The 20,285-nt window shown below is 38.4% G+C and overlaps 1 long non-coding RNA gene across 1 annotated transcript; it reads right to left on the reverse strand.

The window, feature by feature from the left end:
- Positions 1-1,434: 1,434 nt before the first annotated feature.
- On the reverse strand, positions 1,435-18,603 carry LOC144015084 (uncharacterized). Its single transcript, XR_013282681.1, has 3 exons — positions 18,204-18,603; positions 14,269-14,335; positions 1,435-2,170 (listed from the first exon to the last, which is right to left on the reverse strand). It is a non-coding gene; the product is annotated as an uncharacterized LOC144015084 (long non-coding RNA).
- Positions 18,604-20,285: the final 1,682 nt, after the last annotated feature.

A 20,285-nucleotide genomic window follows, 5' to 3' on the forward strand; every position in this document is an offset into this window, starting at 1 on the left:
ATAAAAAAAAAAAAAACAGAAGAAGAAAAAAAAAGAAAGAAAAAAAAAAGAAACAGAAGAATGCTTGCTGAGGGGTGCATAACTGATCCGGTTTTCATTTTTCCGTATGTCTTAATGGTTTTTTTTCTAATTGAATCTATGCATAATATTTGGAAAATCATGAAAATGGATAAACAAGTTGAATATGGTTAATTTCTGAATAAATATTGGTCGAACCGGTCAAGCATTGTAAGGTTTTGAATTAGCAAGGTCAACAACGGCATTGTTGCACAAAACATCTTGCTGCTTCTGCTACATCTCCTTGACCCCCCCAACGACATATGAAAGGTTTTCTCATAAATATTGTAGTTAATGCACATGAAACTCCAGTGCAAGTTTCTCATGCACAGTCAGTCTTTTCAGTCTCATTGTGTCGTCTGACAAGGAGTTACTGGCTGCGGCTGTCATTGACGCAGATACCTCATTTTCTCCGCTCTCCGCTGATTCAAACTTGACTGATTCATCTTTTTCAAGGAAAATATTCAATTAGATATACGATTTCAATAGCAGAGGCCATGACACTATTTTGTTTTTTATCAGATTAACAGATAGTACTATTAAGATTACCATTATTATAAGTACATTATCTCAAGTGTTTCCCCACCTCAACTGTTCAGATGATCAGCAAATATGTGGTGTGTGTGTGTCTAATATGAGAAAACATATACATATTTCATATATAGTGAACGATAAGTAAAATTAAGCCGACAAAAAAACAAAACAAAACAAAAAAGAACACATTTTCATACAGCAGTGCATGTATTAAGGGCTTTTTTTTTTCATTTCTGCTGCTGAATATGATGATTATGTTAAATCAATCAATCATATTGCTCACATAAAAAAAAAAGTCCTTATCACTTCTATGTGGGAGTTGAATGCTAAAGAGTGATCAAAGGATGACACCAAGGTTCCCCACTGTGATGCTGAGTGTGAGCTCAAAGTACTTTTTGTTCTGGGAGCCAAGGTCTATTATTTCAGATTCATCTGAATTCAGTAGAAAGAAATTGCCGGTCATCCAATTCATGATTTCTTTAGGGCACAGTTGAGGTTTGGATAACTGATTGGTTTCATTGATAAATTAAGTTGTGTGTCATTTGCAAAAGAGTGGATGTTAAGCTAATGTATTCTAATAATACTGCCAGCGGGAAGCATATAAAGGCTGAACAGTACAGGTCCAATCCACCAAGGCACAAGTGAAAAGACATCTGATCACCACAAGGTTAAAATGAATTGTTCCTGAGATTTATATGGGGATAAAATTACCATAATTGCATTAGTAATGCCTTACATTACTGTGAAAGCAAAAAGTGATAGCATTAGCTATGCCATAATTATGTGCACATAAAGTCTTTTACGTTTCATCTGATAGTGTGCATTCACTTTTCACCCGGGAGGGGATGACGAAAATAAATCGGATTGAATTTATCTCAGAAGTCAAAAATAGTTTAATCACTTGAAAACAAAATGTATTTGTTTTCTGATGTATAAATGTATAAGGGAAGACAGTAGGCCTGTACTTATTTTTACCATCGACAATTTTGTGTAAAGAGGAGTATTGACACTAATTTGACACATTTCGACTCCTTTCCTTTTTTCGAAATACTGCACTTGGATAAAATTATGGCTTGTAAAATTTGTAGGTCAATATCATTTTTCTCAAAATGGATCCATAACTTTCTGTAAAAGTTCTTTATGAACAAAGATCAAGACATTTTGCTGACTGTCATGTGTTTGATGTGTACATTGAGCTGCTGATAGGTTGGACATGGTTAGAACACAGAGTATTCACTTTTTTTCATAATTGTCATTATGAGGACCTACACAGTATCTTCAATAGCTAGCTCGCATCTGTGCGGCATGGAGACAAAGTGAAGGCCCCAGGTGAACCCAGCGGCTGTGAAAGAATGGATGAAGGAAGAATGGTGGATGCAGCCATGCGCTTCCTGGCTGAGTGAATAGGCTGTCACACCTGTAGACTTACAGCAGTGCCGTGGGATGAGGCCAGCGTTGGCCTTAAATACTTCACCAGCGACAAGCTTGCCTCTGACGATTAAGACTAACAGTAGCGAAGAAGGGAGAGGTCTTTTCTCTCCTCTGTGTTTGGGCACAGATGATTCCCATCGCCTCGGGGCTGTAAAAAGACACAAAAAGGCAGTAAAGGAGCGATGAGGCATGATGACGGGATTATTCAGGAGTGTAATGTTGACACATGAATGAGAAGGCTTCAGACCGTTTGGCAACAAGTGCACTTTTGTCTGCCTCGACTAGAATTTTTGGATACATTGCAAGTGCTGATGAAACAGATGGATTCTTTTTTTTAAACAAAATCTCAAAGAATAGTTTAGATTAGTGCTACAATACGTAATTGCGTTGTATTTAGATTTGAAGTCTATGACCAGGGAGAAGTGCAGAAGTCAGCTTGAAAGCGAGTGCAGAACAGTACAGTAATGTACTGTAAATGGTAAATGGGTGCTTTTCCACCTACAAGGCACTCAAAGTGCTTGAACGCCGTCTCCTCAGCATTTACAGATGACGCAGCATCAAGAGCAACAGGGGATCAGTATCTTGCTCAAGGATGATTCAGGAAATGCTGACAGGAGCTCAGGATCAAACCCACAACCTTCGGGTTAGGGGACAACTACTTTACCTCTCCCTCCAACACAATACGACTATATTGGTCATTTTAAATACGACCAAGTGTTACGTATTTAGCGACTTCTATCGGCCAGGTAAATAGCCAAAAAATGTGAACCAGAAGAGGAGTTAATGGGACTCGAACCAAGTTCGTCTGGTCGGACGACAAACATTTTTCTTACTGAGCTAAGAGTTCTGTTAATATTTTACTGTTTTTTTTTTAGTGTTGCAGTGTTACAGTATAGGCCAAAAGTTTGGACTGCCTTATTCTCATTACTATTTACATTGTAGATTCTCACTGAAGGCATCAAAACTAGAAGAACTAAGAATGAACAAGTGTGCAGTTATGTACTTAAAAAAAGGTGAAATAACTGAAAACATGCTTTAGATTCTAGTTTCGTCAAAATAACCACCCTTTGCTCTGATTACTGCTTTGCACACCCTTGGCATTCTCACCTCTAGGGACTCCTTCGATGTTGTTGGAAAACCATTTCAGGTTTGTAGCTCATCGAAGGAATGCAAAAAAAATAAAAATAAAAATCAAGTGATTATTTTGAAGAAACTAGAATATAAAACATGTTTTCAATTATTTCATCTTTTTTTTTAAGTACATAACTCCATGTGTTCATTCATAGTTTTGATGCCCAGTCATCCATCCCATCCATTTTCTTAACCGCTTGCTCCTCACAAGGGTCGCGGGGGTGCTGGAGCCTATCCCAGCTGGCTTCGGGCAGTAGGCGGGGTACACCCTGAACTGGTTGCCAGCCAATCGCAAGTTTTGATGCCTTCAGTGAGAATCGAAACTGTAAATAATCATGAAAATAATGAAAATGCATTGCATGAGAAGGTGCGTCCAAACTTTTGTCCTGTACTGTCGTCACCAGGCAGGACCAATGGTTGGGGTTAGCTTTCAGTGAGGTTGTACTGCACGTTACATCTTTACATGGGACACTAATGGTTGGGGTTAGTCAGAGGCTCAGTGAGGTTGTAGTGTAGTTGATGTTACAAAACACATAGCCAACACATAAATAATTACTGGCCTGTTAGATAGACACTCGTCTTCCGACCACACTACCAAGGGTTAGAGTCCCTAAAACGGCACTTTACTATTTTTTCGCTACTTACATGGCAAGTGATGGCAAAACGAGGCATTCCCAAGTTCTGAACCTTTTTTGAACCATTGCGTCATAAAGTGGGTCACTACCCGACACTTCATTCAGTACTCTTGGGTGACCTCTAGTCAAGGTTCAGTAGGGATAATTGGAATTGTGCATTTGGGTTCATCATTCAAAAGAACTTCTAAAAATGTGACGCATTACTTGTGAAAAATAAATAAATAAAACATCCATTCCTCCCCAGGGTCGCGTTGCTGGAACCTATCCTAGCTCTCTTTGGAATGTGGGAGGAGACCGGAGTACTCGGAGAAGTCCCACACAAGCACAGAGAGAACATGCATATTCCACTTAGGAAGGCCGAAGCCCGAACTCAACCTCACACCCTCAGCATTGGGAGGCGGACGTGCTAACCAGTCAGCAACCATGCTGCCATAAATAAAACAAGTAAAATAATAATAAAATAGTAAAACCTAACAGTAATTTTTAATGTGGCAATTAGTCAAATGACTTGGTAATGCGACTGTGTTTTATGAATTTGTAATTTGTACCCCATCGTGTATCCCATTTCACCCATGAAGCAAGAGTTTAAAATAAAATGACTGGATTTTTTTTTTTGTCATTCATATTTTCTTTGAGATTGTGCTTGGTGTACTGAATGTTTGTGTCACTCGGGTGTTTTTATTGAGGAACAACAATTTTTGCACAGTAGAAGGGCTCAGTCGATTTATTTTTTGGAAACAACTTCTCCAGCCTTAGAAAACACCATGAATAATACGTGATTGGATGACATCACCGCTGTCAGCGCGATCTCAGACTTAGTTGTCCTAATAATTCAGTCATTTGGGAATTTGGTTTCAGTAGAGCTGCAAAGATGATGCATAATATCAACACTAATCATAACTTTCATAAATTGTACCTAATTTGGTGGCACGAAATCGAAATGTTCCTGCACTTGAGAACGCTTCCTGGATGACTCCATCAGTCAAAAAGTCCAAAACTCCGAATGTCAAACAACAAGCGACGGCTATTCGTCACATGAACATGATGCGGTGTTTCAGCTGGCTTAATGCGCTGAGTCTCGCGGCAAATTTTCAAAGCGCCGCGGTCAAACTGACTCGGTATGAAGCAGTGAAGTGGTTGGAATATCAACAGTGACGTCAAACGAAGCAAGCTCCGGCCCACTGCTTCACTATAAGCCGCTTTTCGAGTTCCAAGTGTGCTAAGGGTCGCTAAACTACAATACTCAACACTTGTTCGTAATTTGGTACATTTCAAAACGACCTATGTGGTCGTATTAATTGGAGGACTATCCCAGTCTGAGCCCCCTCCACCCCCACTCAAAACATTAGATTGACTAAATTCCACAGCAGGAGAGTGTCTCTCTGAACTCCAAGCACGACAAGAATGATGCCACTGCACTTAAAGCTCACCAACGCATTTCAAGTTGACATCTCATTTCTTATCCTGGATGGCCCTCCATCCATTGTGTGGGTCAGGTTCACTAGGCAGAAGCAGTTTAATGTCCTAGTGGACCCTTGATTTGTTTTAGCTTATGGTCCTTTTGACCTCCTCAACAAAACCATCGCATGGGTGCGACTGCATCCGTGCTTCAGACCAAAGTAAACTCAAGTAAAACTCATTGCCAAAGTCAGGACTAAACCCAAATTATGGATGGATGGTAAACAACCAAAGGTTTGCTAAGGTTGCCTGTGTGGACACTTCCAACCACATTTTCTTGTTGCCTCAAGCACCTGGGTACCAACGTAAATAATGTAAACATCTGTCAAGTTTGCACTTCTTTTTTTTCCTTCCCTACATTTGATTGCTTAAAGACTACAAAACAAGCTGTCTTCGGAGAGATGCTGACTGCAGTGCAGGTGGATGCCCCATTGATGTTCTGCATTGTTTTCTACCTGTCAGGCAGACAAAATACGCACATCTGCAGAACAGTTGTCTGACACTTAAGTTGCCAACACTGGGACAGTCTTGTTGTCTTTCCATTTCAACCTTTGAAGCACAGACTTCTGCTGTAGGACAAAGCCTTAGGAGTTTAGGATTTTAAAAAAATATTTTTTTTTAATGTCTCTGCCATTGTTGGATGTACCACCAAGAGTCATGAAGATTAGTACACAAAACCACAGAACCAACTGTAAATTAATTTCACAAATACAAGTAGTTGATTGCCTGAAATAGCATCAGCTCCTGTATTCATCCAAGGGACTAGCGCGGACATGGATACCGAAATACTTGGAGGTCCACTGTATACTGACAACAGTGATGCAAGTAATGTATTACCCCAAAATGTGCACGTTTTCCAACAACTAATCTAACACGTAACTTTTCCCACTCAAGTGTATATTTACATCAACTTGAAGGATGTCAAAAAGTATTACCCTTCACTACCAAACACAGTTAAAATGAACTACCTCTAAGTCTCAGCAATGATTAAGAATTGACAAAACAAACAGCATCCATCCATCCATTTTCTTGACCACTTATTCCTCACAAGGGTCGCGGGGGGTGCTGGCGCCTATCTCAGCTGGCTCTGGGCAGTACGCGGGGGAACACCCTGGACTGGTTGCCAGCCAATCACAGGGCACACAGAGACGAACAACCATCCACACTCACAAGCACACCTAGGGACAATTCGGAGCACCCAATTAACCTGCCATGCATGTCTTTGGAATGTGGGAGGAGACCGGAGTACCCGGAGAAGACCCACGCAGGCACAGGGAGAACATGCAAACTCCACCCAGGAATGGCGGAAGCCTGGACTCGAACCGGAGTCCTCAGAACTGGGAGGTGACGTGCTAACCAGTCAACCACCGTGCCGCCCTAACAAACAGCATGCACATGCAAAAAATAGTTAAGGAATAATAAAATACAGGAGGACACTTATTTTTTATTTTTTTTTCCCCTAGACCCTAGTACTCATGAATGCACTCAACAAATCGCTACATTGTGGAACACGTAAGAAAGGAAAAGTCTGGAATTGACAGCTTCAGCAACATCACGTATCCACCGTGTCACATATTCCGCATGTTGATGACTCATTTGTGCATACCATTCCACATTAAAAAACAAAAACAAAAAAAACAATCGAAGAAAGAGAGAGATGAGTATTTCAACATGAAATGCAGTCATTATTTGGAGTTTGTGTCAGCTAAAAATGACAATATTAAATTTTGATGCACATACTATGCTGTCGACAGATTATCTGGCGTCAGTAACACATCGAATTAAACATGGATGGCAGAATAGCATGCATTCAAGATTAAAGAGACAGTCCCACGAGATTGTGTGACTGCAAGAGCTCCCCAACTTTTTTTTTATCATTTTAAACAATAGTTTAAAAAGGTAACTATAAAAGAGTCCTTCCAGAAGACTCTTTTTTTTAAAAAAAAATACAAATAATTTTCTTTATATATTTTTTAATAAAAACAAACCTTATTCTTAAATGTCACTGTTAAAAACGCACTTTGATTTAAGTGGCGCAATGAGGTGAGATTTAAGCAGGGATGTCAATATCTGCTAAAAGTAACCATTTAACTAACTTGGAATCAAATTGTTAATTTTAAAATCAGGTAACCATTAAAGTAACTAAGTTACTTTTAAAAGGAATTAATCACTAAAGTAACTAAAATTACCTTTTGAAACTGTGGCAAAATTTATTGGTAATAACCTAGACTGGAATAGGGAAGAAGCAGTCTACAAAAACAGTCTGAGTTGTCTGACTTCCGGGGAAGGATCAGATCCTGATGTTCAGAAGTGAGTCGTAGGGAGTCGGTTTTGAGCAGGGGACGTCAACAGAATTTCCTTGATACTGATCCAGAAGATCAATGATTTTGAAGGATTTCAAGTGGAGTTAGTCACATCTGTGTACGAGGCCCGGACTCTGTCCAAACACGATCTTGGAAAATGTCCACCATCCACTCAGTGCTGAACTGGTTTAACATAAGGAGCAACTGACTTAAGTACACCACATGAGGCCCTTCCTACATCAATCACACAATATGTCTCACACACTCTGTAAATAGTCCTGCTATCAGGTATGGTGCAGTTGTCAGCAAAATTATGAATGATTATTACACACTACTTATGACAGTAATTTGCACAGTTCTAATTCATTGCACACACACACGCATACGCACACAAACTGAAGTCGTGAGCTACATACTGCATTTAAAATAATCATTATGCACATCATACTTATTGTGTAACACCTTCATTTGCACATCATGCATATTCTCAGACCTCACTCAGACTTTGCTATTATTTGACATTTGGGGTTCTTCATAGTAAGTAAACTGTGGTGCCTTGAGATACGAGTTTAATTCGTTCCAAGACGAAGCTCAGAACAATCATATCTCATATCATCTTTCTCCATTGAAATTAACAAAATGCCAGTCAATTCCAGCCCCCCTAAAAAAACAAAAGTGTTTTAAAAATATATTTTATTTAATAAAACATATGTAATGCCATAATTAGTTTCGGCTCCTTCTGGTGCACGTGACCAGGCCATCTGGGGGCAGTCATGCAGACACAAACGAATAAAGTTTTTCACAGTAGTTCGCACAGGATAAAGAATAAAAAACTTTTTTTCTTTGATGGGTATTATCATTAATCAATGACTTTATTTGACGAGCAATTTTGTCATTTGGATGTACACTTTTTTTTTTTTTTCTGCGCGTTAATCCCAGGGAAATGAAACTAGGGTTCAATTAAACAATTACATTATGACAATTGTAGAGATGCAGCTATTGGTATCTGACTGAAAATGATATTGAATTTTGCTTGATTGGTTTCCTTTTTTATATCACGAACAGTTCCTGTTTCTTCAATTCTCAGTAACAGTGGCAACGTAACATGGCTGCCCTCTGGCTTTAGCCACAAGAGACCAATTGTGAGTTCGAACACACATTCAAGTCTTCATGCTACGTGCTAACTCACTAGCATAATTTCATAGAAACAGCCACTTCCTACAGATAGTCTTGTCAGATCTATAGAAGTAGTTTGACCTATTAAAACATTACCAGTCACGAGAATTTTTTCACAAGATTTGAGCGCTTTTAGCTGGATAACATGGCCTTCAATCATAATCGCTCTCACACACAGTTGGGGCAGCTTATGGAGAAACAAAACACCAGAGTCTATGACCTTGACATGTAAAAAGTCGGTCAAGCACGTTAGCGTTCAGCTCACTGGCGATGGTCACTGAGAGCCCATTAGCGGCTGGCAGGCTGCGACGAGCGCCACACTTCTCACTGGCTGGTTTTAGGAATTCTGTTTAATCACATAAAATCATAAGCTGCATTAGTCTATGTAATCACGCATGTCTCCAGGCCGTGTGAGTCAGCGCAGTGAGGAAACAAACTATGTCTAATGTTCATTAGAGCAGCATTAGAGCTGGAGCTGTTGGATGGCAAACGGCAAGGTGGGAGGCCACAGTCGCACAGCTGCCGTGCCGGATTAAGATGGATTAGTCGTTATTTGTCAGAGGGGTAATCTTGCGCTTGTTGATTGTGATAGCCACACTAAAGATAGGTATAGGAATCTTGCAACAATCAACGAAATATGGGCAATTATCGTCAAATCCCCGTCTTTATTCCGCCCCAGTTGTCATGGAAAATGTATCACATTTGCTTCGTTTTAGCCTGAAAGTCAAAGTGTTTCAACACCTGGGCGATGTTTTTTTTTTCCCTCAGAGGGAAACTAGGTCTGTTTATTTCTTTCTTATGAGAACACATTGATGCGATGAAACGTTTGATAATGCATGGACAGGCCTTATGGTATATTTCCCCCCCCAATTTAAATGAATTTAAATTTTTTATCAATAATAATATGATTGGTACAACCAGTGAAAGGAACTTTGCCTAAGATAATGTACCATATTTTCCACACTATAAGGCACACCTAAAAGCCTTCAATTTTTTCAAAAGCTGACCATGCGCCTTATAATCCCGTGCGCCTTATATATGGGTCAATATTGAGCCGCAACAGGTCTTGCTGTCAAGACGCTATCGGTGACCCTGCACGATCGGTGACGCGCATGCGCAGAAGATCGCGCCATCTTGGATCGCTAGCTAATAATAATACTTTACCTCAGAGAAAATAATAAAACAGCTGTTTATTCATTTTGGGAGTGAATGGAGTTGTCATAAAGTTGGTTTGTAATCTATTAATAAAGTTTGACTGACCTATCTGTTTTGTTGACATTCCCTTTAGCGCAGCACCACCTAATGGATACATAACGTAACCCCAGCCTCTATTGTAGCGCCTTATATATGGAAAAAAAGTTTTAAAATATGTCATTCATTGAAGGTGCGCCTTATAATGTGGTGCGCCTTATATATGGAAAAAGTTTTAAAATATGTCATTCGTGAAAGGTGCGCCTTATAGTGCGGTGCCGCCTTATAGTGCGGAAAATACGGTAGCTTAGTGGTCGACTATTAAATCCATTACGTGTTAGAAAATGTATTTGAAATAAATAAAATTATGAGCATAAGTGCCACAGAACTAATTGTGTCACATCTCTGATGCCACAGGACATTCATAGGGTTCAATAATCTTTGGAAAAAAAAAAGATCAGTAAAACCCTGTCGCACCATGTAATGTAATAATTTCGGGAAATGCAACAACGTCCGCAACTGTAATAGTACTTCGTACTTAACTTGATCAATAATGTAATGAACCCCATTATTTCACAATAATGTATTAAAAAAAGAAAAACAAATTGCAGGAAACAAATGACATGATATGGTACGTCATGCCCCGTTATTATAACAACACTAAAACTCTGAATTTACAGGTACCAGTAACAGGTACATTTAACTGGAACACTTTGCACTCCCAGAAGTCTTTAAGGCAGATAAGTTCTAATCAAGTGGGCGGAGATTATTTTGAAACCAAATAAAATCAACTCTGCCAAATTACTCCACCACTGAGCTCCATTTAAATCAGACCGTGTTAAAACTACACTTTGAGGATGGAAATCAACTCTGAAACATTTTACACCAAAATATTAACACTACTATGTTTGCTCTGAAGACATATAACAGTCATAGAGTCTCAATAAACAAAATGTAGAATTTTGGACTTAAAATGATCACAATTATTATATTATCTGTCACGTTTTGCAGTATTAGTTTTGAGGAAAAAAGACCCACCTGAAAATATCAAATATCCCCATTATAAAAAACAAACAAACGTATAAATACATCTTTGGGACACATAAAACATAAAAAAAAACGTATTTACACGTTATTGGGAGCAAATGAGTTAATGTTTCACTGACAAAAAATACATGAAATAAGGTGATTTTGCTGAACATAGCACGAATGCCAGTGTTGAGTAAAGCGAAAGGAACAATAGCCTGACAGGAAGGAGGTCAGTTCTAATGGACCACCAACAGTATGTTGTTTAGGAAAATGTCACATTTTATTCTCTGGCAATATTTCAGAAAGGTGACTGAAACGTGAGTAGAAGTGGCGATTGGTTACTTGAAAAGCAGCAAAATCTTTTGTGTTTCTGTACAGACGACTTCAAACTTTCCTCAATGCCCTAATTCCTGGCACACTCATACTCATTTGCAAGATGCATTGAGTTTATGTCAGCACACCAGACGTTAGCCTAATGACTTGATTGAAGATGAAACCACATTGATTGGCCAGCTGGATGGAAATTATTATTATTATTTTTGCCAGATGGAAGCACTGAGAATGTGTGCATTTAATGACGCAAATACTTTACTGAAGCCTATAGCATCAAATTAATGAAAAACATGTAATGTATGGACACCAGATTGCACGATAGCTTTGCCATGACCACACACAACAAGATGATAGGTTGAAAGTCAAGATCTTAGTTTGGAAATGTAACTGCCTGATGGAATCTTGGTTGCATTTTTGTTGTTTAGATTCTAAATTAACCGAAAACAATTCACTTTTACATTTCGTATTGTGTCAGTTTATTTATGCAAGAGCCTTTTGAGGGGCATCTTGGATGATTAAAGCAAGCGAGCTCTGGTGCTATGGATGGTGACGAACGATTGTTGAATAAGTTTACAGTATATAATGCACCTCAGTTATTCATGTTCCACCTATGACGATTTAGCAATGCTATCGATTTGAAGGTTAACGAACGTATTATGTTTATTCTTGTCATGACTGAGGTCAATCTCACTTTTCTTCACTGAACCAGTCCCAGTTTGCAGGTAAATATAAATTATCTGGATTATTGTTCCAAGTGAGGGAAATCAATTTAATTTTCAAACACACAGACGCACACAACAACAGTTCATACATTATTTCGCAGTGTTGTGCCACACCATATTGTCTGAGGGAATACTGAAGTAACGCTCTGCTATGCTCAGCTAAAGATAAGAGGCCAGTCTATTTTGGGCAGATGGCACATCAAATATGTGCAAAGCAAGTTGAGTTAAAGAGGCAGCATAAGAAGGAAACCAATGAAGCTGGTCAGATTTCAAAATAAAGCACCAACTCTCAATTCTGGATTTTGCTGCAAAGTTTATGTCAGGATCATTGTTAAACTTAACTTGAACCAGGGAAAAAAATGGCTTCAAAATATATGGAGAAACACACACAGGGTGCTTTATTTTGATGTTAACTGTTTGGAATTGAAATGATGATGTTAAATTGCACTTGCAGTTCAAAACAGTTGGGATGAGCCTATGACTCTCTTCGTAGATTTATTATGCACCGAGGCCAGAAATGATTTTCCCTTCACAGTTAGCAGGATCGTTTACTTGCAAAACGAGGGAAATGCTTCTAGTCTGCTGCACAGTTGTACTTCTAAGCCAACTAGGCAGGCTGGTTGTTAACAGGCTGAGAATATTACGAGAGTCAATAAAAGTACAAATGCACTTGCAGCTGAACTCGGATGAACTATGCCAAAATGCTCACCCAAAATATACAGGTCTTAAAAAAATTATTAGACCACAACTTTATGTAAGGTTTATGCAATGGCTGTGCTGTGCTGCCCTAAATTAACTGCGCTGATAATTGCCTAAATTATTTTTATGTTTCTGGAGTGGTTTATACACAAGCTTGCTCGGTGTCAGTTATATGCAGATTTTTGCTATTCACAGGCCAGTTGAAGGTTGCATCTTATACATACTTTCAGAAATGAATTAGGGAAAATGAAATACAATGCTGATTTGCATTGACTAAGAGACATGTTATGCACATATTTTGTCCATTTTTAAAATGGCTTTATTCATCTTGTTAGGAAGTGTGTGGTCCTATCTGGCACCCCAGTGGCACTGCTGTCATTTTCACAATATTAATTTAACAAAGTAAGAAACAGATTAATATGAAATTGAACGAGTTAGTGTAATGAAGTTTTTTGGAGTGATTATTGATCATAAACTGTATAAGCTGCAGAAAAAATACACTATATGTAAATGAGCTAAATCAGTGGCTGTTCTTTATAATGTAAAGAATTGCCTAAATAAGAAAGAGCTTCATATATTGTAATATTGTGCTGAAGTTTGGGGAAATTTATACAAGGCAAATTTAGACCCAATTATTAAATTACAGAGAAAATAAATTGGAATAAATAATAATAACTAATCAATTATTTATATGATCTGGTATTTTAAACTTTATGTATTTCATGGACTTGATGGTGTGTTGAAGCTGTGTACTTCTCTATTAGGGTTCAAGAATAAAAAGTAAGATAATTAATGCTTAAAGTGCTATTGTAAAACGTTTAGGAATTCTAATGCAAATGTAGCATTTATTTATTTTTTCTCTGTTGTAATTCTCGGTGATTCATGGGACAGTATAGGAGAGGCAATAATAAGACTGATGCTTCAGCTTATTCGGCCTATATGTTTATGTTTTCTTTTCTGTGTTATGCATGGAGCAAAAATAAATCATTCATTCATTCATTCATTCATTCATTCATATCAATATGTAATTCGTTTAATTTCTATAACTGTTTACAGTTTCTATTGTATTGCATGTCATGTTATTTGGAGCACATTTCAGAAAGATAAAATGATCAAATGTAGACCACCTGGACCAAAGAATTCAAATTTTCAGGACTGAATTATTATTAAATCAAATTAAATTGTGTATCAAATAAAGCAATTCCATCATAAGTTGTAGTCAAATCTAGGCATGTGAGTTGCAATCATTCTGGGTCATCCTGTACAAGGTCAAACTATGACATGCTTTTCATTACCGCTTTCAGTAGGAACAAATAAAAACTCTTGTCGTTTTTGTAATAACAACTAGGCTGTTGTTGTCTTTTTTTAGATTCAAGCGGACAATTGTGATAGAGTTGCTCTCGTTTGCTTTGGGTCACCACCAGCTGGAAGGAGCACCGGCTGTCACAACTGTGCCCTGCCAGCTGCCCCGCAGTAACATTTCCCTGCCCATCTGCCCAACCAGCACCATCTTTTTTTTTGTTTTTTTTTGCAATTGCATTAAGTAATGTGATGATTTCAATTGCGTACCTTCATTTTCAGAGCTGTGTAGGTTGACCATCTTATAGCCTCTTCTATGCTGTTTGATGTTGGCAGTCTATAAGATAAGTGAAATGGCTCGATCATCAAATTACTGCATGTTCACACTGTAATGAATCATAGATTCAAGTAGAGTCTCGGTTGTCATACAGTTTATTTCAGGCTCACCCTCAGGTGTTTGCCATAGGGACATACAACAGTATTTACTGTATGTTAGGTGAAAAAAGAAGCAATAAAGGGATAAATTTAGACGTGTGTTCTTATTCGTTGCTGGGGAAAAGAAGCAATTGAGGTGCCAGTGCTACAAACAGAGCTGAAGGTGAATCACCTTTTTGAATGCCAGCCCTCTTTGGGTCTCACATCAAATGTTGTGACTTCATTTCTCCTCCATCTCCTTTGTATTTGGCGCTGTTGATAGTGGATTAGGATTTAGGAGGATTTAGGATTGGATGTGGTTTTAGTCCCATCATTTCATGGTGTCTTTTTATTGGTTGGTTCACTGTCAGTGATTGTCGTGTCAGCAAGCGGCAAACATGATGTTTCGATATTTTATAAAGTGTTTTACAAAATTTATAGCACTTTGTCCATCTGTGTTGTGATGTGTTGCTCCACTTACATGAAAGATATTTGCATGCAAATGGCGCAAGGCATGTATAAGATATATTGCTTTTCTTGTGCTCATCGGTTGTTCACTACCTTTAGATAGTGATAGGTGTCAAACTCTGGTCCTTGAGGGTCACAGTCCTGCATGTTTTAGAGGTTTCCCTCCTCAAACACACCTGATTCATCAGCAAACTCTGCAGAAACCTGAAACTATCCGGATTATTTGATTCAGATGTTTGAGGAAGGAAAACTTGAAAACATGCAGGAGTGGGGCACTCGAGGACGAGAGTTTGACAACTGGGATACGTAGACAGAACTATATGTTGGATAGTTCGATACCCCAGTTAGTCTCAAAGTGTGGTATGCAGGTTTCTTCTAGTGGTACATGAAAGAAACTTTGTCCAAGTACAGTTCAGTTGTATTTTTTATTTTTATGTATTTATCTTGTATGTATATATTTTTACATTTATTTATTTTTGTTTTTTTTGTTTTTTAGGTACAAACCATTTAATCTTTTAATAATTGTTTGTTTTTAAACTTTGATTTTTATTTATTACTGAGGTAAGTCTCTTCCTAAAATTCTTGCGTTCTTGCTTGTAACATTTTGACTTTATCCCTGTAAAATAACTTTGACTTTATTCAAATGAACGTTTTGTCATAATAACTTTAATGTTGTTTGATTTGAATTGTGTTTCCCCTTGTAATGTTTTTTTTTCTTTCTTTTTTTAGATTTGTTGTAGCATCAGGTCTTTTGTCTCTGGACATTTTATTTATTTATTTTTTAACTAATTCCCCCACCCCCTCTTATTATTTTGTCGTTATTCCTGTAAACCTTGGGGAGTTGTTTCCCCTTAATATCAAAACTTTGTCATAAAATTAGCTTTTTTTTTTAAATTTTAAAAAACCTCATAATAGTCTAACATTTTGTAATTTGAGTATGTAATTTTTCACATATTTCTTCTTCTTGTAATATTACATCTTTAAGAATACCCCCTCTTTGGTGGAGCTTCTCATGCATTCCAGATCCATCACACCAGCATCTACTGAAACTCAAAAAGAATTTGCTTCTCCCAAAGGTCGCGGAATCAGTGGAGGTTGGTGTTAGTGGATCTCACTCTGCTTCGTCTATCCATTCATCCTTCCTTCCTTCCTACCTTCCTTACTTCCTTCCTTCCTTCCTTCCTTCCTTTCTTCCTTCCTTCCTTCCTTCCTTCCTTCCTTCCTTCCTTCCTTCCTTCCTGTAGTCTTTCCTCTGGTCTCTTGATTTGTCCCTAATCCTGAATTCAGATGTAGCTGGGGTTGGTGAAGGATTCTAAATTTGTAACTCTGTAGGTGGAGGGTGGTGCCTGGTTGGTGATGGATTTCACTTTCCTTAATTTTTCCTTCCTTTGATTCTTCCTACTTCTTAACACTGGCAGGACTATGAAGTATCCGTTTAAGGTGAAGGGTCATGGATTTATAACAGGTTTCAGGTGAATTAACTCGCATACACGCACACACGCAGGCAGGCACGCACACATACACAAAAAAAGAGCGATAATGATGACATGACTCTAGAAGGCTGCCGAATGAACTAAACAGCTCTAAAAAGAAAAAAAAAATGCATAGGGTTCCCTGCAATCTATTAACCATAGACCAATGACAAATGAGCTCTGCAGTTGTATTAAGACTTGCTACTTGTAGGGTTGATGGGTGTTGATTTCTAAACAGGAGCAAAGTATTGTGAACTAACAGCACTGAATGATTTTAAGAAAGCACTCCCACCAATTGAATACTTTTCATACTATTCCTGAAGAGTCACATTTCAACAGGTTGAGGAGGGAATAATCGGCCTCATTTGGTGAAGCTCCGAGCAGACCATCAGTTCCATTCAGCTGCTCGGCGCTTCCCATGTGAGTGACATGCAGCAGCCTGGCCCAATTCTCCTCACCCAGAGACCATTTATGGGCATTGTGACTGGGAGAGGACATGCATAAAACAAGGCTGCACTCCTGGGATTAGTGTGTGGACTGGAAGCACACGGAATTCACTGACACAGAAAGCCTCTTACGAAACGAGGGAGGGCATGCGGAGAGGAGGCTGGCCACATGGAGCATGACGCATAAAACAGTGGTTGACATGGGGAAATGTAACAGGAGGTATAGACGCTTTATGGAAAAACTGTGAACATTTTCAACAGACGTTACATTTGTAGATCAAGTGTTAATGTATGAATAAAACCACCGAAGTAAAGCCCATTTTGCACTACTTCATTTTGGCCGTCTGTGATGAAATGCACACAATCGTGGGGAAGTGGGCCATGACCACTGTTGCCACAGTTACCTTGAAAAAGTAACTTAGTTACTTTACTGATTACTTGGTTTTAAAAGTAACTAAATTGCGTTACTGATTACTTGATTTTAAAAGTAACTAAGTTAGATTAAAAGTTACTTTTTTAGTTACTTTCAGCAGCTGCCGATAACACCATCTCAACATAAAAATAATGCAGTAGAAACGGAGTTCCAAATACTTTATTGAAAGTGCATTTTTAACATGAAAATAAAGGTGTTTTTTTTATGAAAAACAAAATAGGCAGTCTCTCTTGACTTCTTGTAACGTAAATACTTTTTATAAAACAAAAAATAAAAATCTATCCAGGTTGAAAATGAAAATCCCCTAAATTCCTCTATTGTTTGTTTGTTCCGCTATTCCAGTGTGTACACATGTATCAGTTTAAATATTTATTAGTAGTTATTGACAGTTATAATTGTTTTTTGGTTTGTTTGTTTTTTCTCTTCAAAATAAGGATCAGGAAAACAAAAGGTTGATAATTTAATGTTAAATATAAATATTTAACCTTTAGACAGACACCAACACAATTAAACAGAATATTTGCACATTGTGAAGTATTTCAGAAACATAAATTTAAGACATGAAATAAACCTACCGTCCAGCCAAAAGAAATATGAAGCCACCTTATGGAACAATAAATCTATCAAACACATTTTAACCACTTAATATATGCAAAAATATTTCCAAAAGTTCATTTCCCTTTTTAATCATCAATTTTTGTATTTAACAATTGTTTTTTCTTTTGTCATCACTTTCATTTTTGGTTAATGTATGACATCTTTTTTTGTTTTTTTAATCTGAGACACGATGATGACCACAGAATCACTACTGTTTATATTTTGTTTTTTGGGCTGTCGTAATCGCGGGCACGTCTCAGTTCTCCTATCTGCTGCTCATGCTAGTTGTAGACATTGACAGGGAGCCACAAACTGAGAAATGAGATACTTGCAGTGTGCTTTTAGCTTAGCTGGTGTGTTGGCTGTGGGACATACCTGTGTCGTTTGAATCCATGCATTGGATCGTCACGGGAGTTATTCTTTTTGGCTCGCGCGCAGTACCAACGCCGGCCCGGGACACACAAGTGCACCGAGAGGACTCGATAGCCATGGGAAATACCGAGATGTACGGCACCGGCTTCTGCTAACTGTCTCCATTTGTATGTTGTCACTCGTTGCGCGCGCGCGCGCGCCGTGTCGCGAGCACGGAAACACGGAAGTAGCTTGAATGGTGATGCTACTGAAATGTAAACAAAACAAATAGAGCACGGCGCAGAACTCTTGCTATTGTTATGAAAACCATAAAGCCTCACTCGCAACCGATACGGTCGTTTAGCTCCCCTTGACGAACGATGGTTCGGTCGAATCGTTTTTTTTGTTCCACCCCTACTGAAAACGTAACTTGTCTGACGTCAATCCCCCTGGCGAGAGGGCGGAGACGACCTCATCCCATAATGCTTCACGCACCAGTTGAGGATGGAAATAAATTATTTTTTTTCCCACTTTTATGGTCCATAATGCACACTTTTTTTGTTGTGTTGTGTGCCTGTTGGTTAATAAAACTAGTAGTAAAAGTATCATCACTTTTGTTTTGAATGTGCAAACCATTCATGACCAGACCATGGCTGAATTCAGTGTGGTGATCAATGACTTCTGCCTCATCTTCGTAGTTAGCAGTAGTTGTTTGTGACTGTTACAACAGTGAGATAGTTTGCCTTCTTCATGAAAATGTGGAGTAACGCATTGATTCTCTGGACAGTAACTTTAATCAGACTACTTTGTAGAATAAAGTAACGCGTTAGACTATTAGTTACTTTATAAAGCAACTTTTTTGAGTAACGCGTTAAGTAACGCGTTACCGGCAACACTGGCCATGACACATATAAAGCAGTGACAAAAATCATCTCATAGGTCTGTCTCTCGCAGGTGCTATGATTGCTGGAAGCAAAACGACCAATAGAAAGACACCGTGAAATGATGTCCACAGAGTCACAACTGCTATTATCAGCATGAAGAGAAAAAAAGTGATGAGGAGAAACAGAGGAGGGAAATATCGAGGTGGTTGAGGAAGCTCTCATATCCTTACTCTGTGTATGCAAACTTGCATTAATAACATGACTTAAATCGTTCTGTGACCACGCTTGTAACAAAACACTCAAATCAGTTTTTGCCCACTGAAATGAATAGAAATGCTATTAATCAATTAAGCTCCCACAATTAAACAAAATGTTTGTAATTCGCTTTTGAAAAATTAAACAATGTAGCACTCTATAAAACATATGTACAATAACAGCAATTAAAAGCAATGTAAAGAAATTTGCTGTGCATTTTCTTTGAGAAGCGGTCCGTTATGTCTCCGGTGAACTTTCTGAGTCATGCTGGATTGGTGATGAAAATATTTTATTCTGGTCAAGTGCAACTGTCAAGTTACTTCAGTTTCCCCAAAAACGGCGCACCCAAATCTTTTGTGACTCCCTTCTTATAGGGGCAGGCGCCTTACAGAATAATATCTCAAGTTGCCTCTTGAATATGTAAGCCATGGTGTCGAGAATGTCATCAACACTACCTCCAGGTATCAATCTTGTCTTTGTTCCTCCCAAGCCTGCAAACACCAGCGTTACCATCTGTGAATATGCATGTCACATACCTAACAGCTACAGATTTTAGTACCTATAGAGAGATTTAAAATAAAATTTAAAAAAAGCTCCTCTGCTCTTCCTTCAAGCTTCTTTGACGCCCGAATAAACTAAAAGCTTTAAATTACACCTTGGAATGTGACGCACCTAGCTGGCCTTTTCTTCACCTTTCCTTTGAAGTTCAAAGCGGTTCAGTGGTCCATGTAGACAAAGCTGAGACACCAAATAAGCAGCACTCGCTCACTTCATAGCTACATAAAGAATGTCAAAGAGGTGGTATAATTTTGTCATATAATGTTTTTTTTTTTGGCCATTTTTTGCTTGAACTCAATGGACAATGTGCTTCTCCTTCTGGTGTTCATGCCTTGGCAACTTGGGGGAGGGCAGTCCGTCTGTCCATCTGTCTGTCTTTCCATCTGTCCATCCGTCCATTTTCTGAACC

The sequence above is a fragment of the Festucalex cinctus genome, chromosome 2, assembly GCF_051991245.1.
Source record: "Festucalex cinctus isolate MCC-2025b chromosome 2, RoL_Fcin_1.0, whole genome shotgun sequence".
NCBI classification, from domain to species: domain Eukaryota; kingdom Metazoa; phylum Chordata; class Actinopteri; order Syngnathiformes; family Syngnathidae; genus Festucalex; species Festucalex cinctus.